Source organism: Amblyomma maculatum, chromosome 7 (genome assembly GCF_055883805.1).
Source record: "Amblyomma maculatum isolate TAMU_Amacu chromosome 7, ASM5588380v1, whole genome shotgun sequence".
Taxonomy (NCBI): domain Eukaryota; kingdom Metazoa; phylum Arthropoda; class Arachnida; order Ixodida; family Ixodidae; genus Amblyomma; species Amblyomma maculatum.
The window spans coordinates 40,859,601-40,862,266 of record NC_139350.1 but is presented as its reverse complement, the minus strand read 5'-3'; the positions used below and the strand labels follow the sequence as shown (position 1 = coordinate 40,862,266).

Genomic DNA, 2,666 nt, shown 5'->3' with positions numbered 1-2,666 from the left:
GTACACGCATATGAAGATACCCAGTCGAAAAAAACTACAGACAATTTCTGATGGTCTGTAGTCTTGTCGTATTCTTGACCTGTAGTCTGACGTTCATTGTCTGTAGTTTTATATTGTGACGTTCATTGTCTGTAGTTCTGTATTGTGATGTTCACTGTCTGTAGTTCTATATTGTTGCGTTCATTGTCTGTAGTTCTGCATTGTAACGTTCACTGTCTGTAGTTCTATGTTGTGACGTTCATTGTCTTTAGTTCCGTATTGTGACATTCATTGTCTGTAGTTCTGTATTTTGACGTTTTGTACTCAATTGTTCTTATTGTGACGGCATGCATTCTGATGTCCCGCAATCTGACATTCCGTACTCTGATGTTCCGTAGTCCGAGGGCGCATGTTCAATTCATATACGGTTGTGACTTTCTTCTCTCCTATTGTGAGAAACTTCACACGTGCAAAATGTAACCACCGCCAAGTTGGAAAAATTAGTCTCATGGGATCATAGTCATTAATTGGGCTATTTTCCAAGCATGTAGACCTGGCAGCTCTGCACAAAAAAATGTGCAATCATGCCGAAGACATGCGAAACAACACCTGTGAGAAGCCGCCTTTATTTGGAATCCATGAAGCTGCATTTCCAAAAGACGCTTGAACGGGAACCCCTGAATGACAAAAAGATGCAGCTTTCAATTAAACACCTACTTAAAATGCATTTTTACATAAAAAAGTGGTTTCGATGAAGGGAAATGGATGTTGGTTAGTTTGAAGGTAACTGAAAAATGAAAGAATTATTTTGTGGTTTTCTATAGACATTGGCTATGGAAAATGTGGTGGCAGGCACAAGAATATTTTAAGCCTCATTGTGCTCATTATGTGGATTGAAAATGGACAACACTAGGCCATTTTTGTACTACCGTTTTATCAAATCATAGCCCGTCTATCCTACATAAAGCCCCCAACTTTAACGTAAGTGGTAGAATGCCAAAGTAGTAAGCCTTCATATCGAGCAATAAATAAATGTTTACAGAGTTTAATAAAGCTCATTGAAAATGACTAAAAGATTATACGTGTTTAGCCTAACCATTATTGCACACAGATATGCTCAGGACCAGTCAATATGTAATGCTCTTGTAACTGCGGGCCATGGAAATCTTTCGCTGCTAGGAAAATCTCCTGAAATTGCAATAGCTTTTATTTTCTACTATAAGCCTATAAGCTTTTATGTTAAAGAACTGGGCAACCTGTGACACCCGCTGATTAGCAATAGCTTTTATTTCCTACTATAAGCCTATAAGCTTTGATGTTAGAGAACTGAGCAACCTGTGACACCTGCTGATTAGCTACACCTTGAAAGCAAGCATAACTCCGCTGCAAAAAAAAATCTGTACATACATTACTCTATCACCCACCAGAAGGAATCCACTGTAAATCTTACTTTAGAGGAAAAGGTGCAGACATTTCTGTGCCAGGTACTGCGGAATCATTTGTAGCGCTTGACCACTTCTTCACTGCAACTGACCTCCTTCAGCAAAAGCCAGGTGTCTGTACAAATAAAATTAATTATTTCCTAATCAATTATTCATCCGATTTTGCAAAAACGACAAAATGACGATTTGGATGAAAACTTTACATATTTTCCAGAAACATTATTGCTCAACTGCAAGCATTGATTTACTACTGAAACACTGTTTAGCATAAAATAGAATGTTGCAAGGGTTAGCATGCTGAAATACAACTACTGCTCTGACCATGGTCAAGCAACTGCTGTATACATTTCCAAACGAGCAACACATGTTGTTTAGTGTTGTTAAAATTTTCAGCAAATATGGCTTTTTTTTCGTGCTAGCCCAGTTCAGCTATGAAAGTGACTCAAAACTGCTAGCATAATTGTTGGTTTCTAACAACCAACTCCTACATTGAGCCAGTCATCCACTGATGATGATAAAACCGTTTTGTGATATCTTATCCTCTCTGCTTTTACATTCAATAAATTCATCTATCATCAGCATTCCCCCGCACTGTATTTCAAACAGCAGCCATGCTCCTTAAGCAGCATGGTTTGCAGCTTTTTGATAGCCACAGTTAAACCATCACCCCAGCTTCAGTTTCTAAAATACCAAAAACAATACAATTCAAATTATAGTGTATACAGCCACCACAAAACCAAATGAAATCTCTTCTGTAGTTCATGGAAAAATGTTTTTGTTTACCTGACATTGATGCCACTCCAAAAGGGTAGGGTGGAGGGAACACTCTTGGGATGGCTCTGCTACAAAGGCTTCCTGCCACGCTCCTTGTACTTCAGTCCCCCCGAGGTAAATGGACATCAGCTTGCAGAAGTCGGAATCCGATCGTAGACTGAATTGGTTCATACAATTTCCATGGCCAAGGTGGACCTGTAAAAACACAAAGGTAAATGTAATAAATGTGGCTGATTCTTTAGACAAATAAGACTATGCACCATTCAAAAGAAGCCCACATTTTGTTATAGTTGTTAAGAGACAAAAGCACTTGATTGAATAAAGTTTGAAGCAACGAAGTGCAAGTTATTTAGAATATATACTTTAATCAGTAAGGCTAACCTATAGGATTTTATAGTGTGATCATAAATTGAGGACAATGTAGCAAACTATATGGAAAAGAAAAACATAGGTACACCCTTGTTGGCAGAA

The 2,666-nt window shown here is 38.2% G+C and overlaps 1 long non-coding RNA gene across 1 annotated transcript; it reads right to left on the bottom strand.

Annotated features, from left to right (window-relative positions):
• Nucleotides 1-598: 598 nt before the first annotated feature.
• LOC146183077 (uncharacterized) lies at nt 599-2,386 on the bottom strand. Its single transcript, XR_014708712.1, has 3 exons — nt 2,205-2,386; nt 1,430-1,536; nt 599-656 (listed from the first exon to the last, which is right to left on the bottom strand). It is a non-coding gene; the product is annotated as an uncharacterized LOC146183077 (long non-coding RNA).
• Nucleotides 2,387-2,666: the final 280 nt, after the last annotated feature.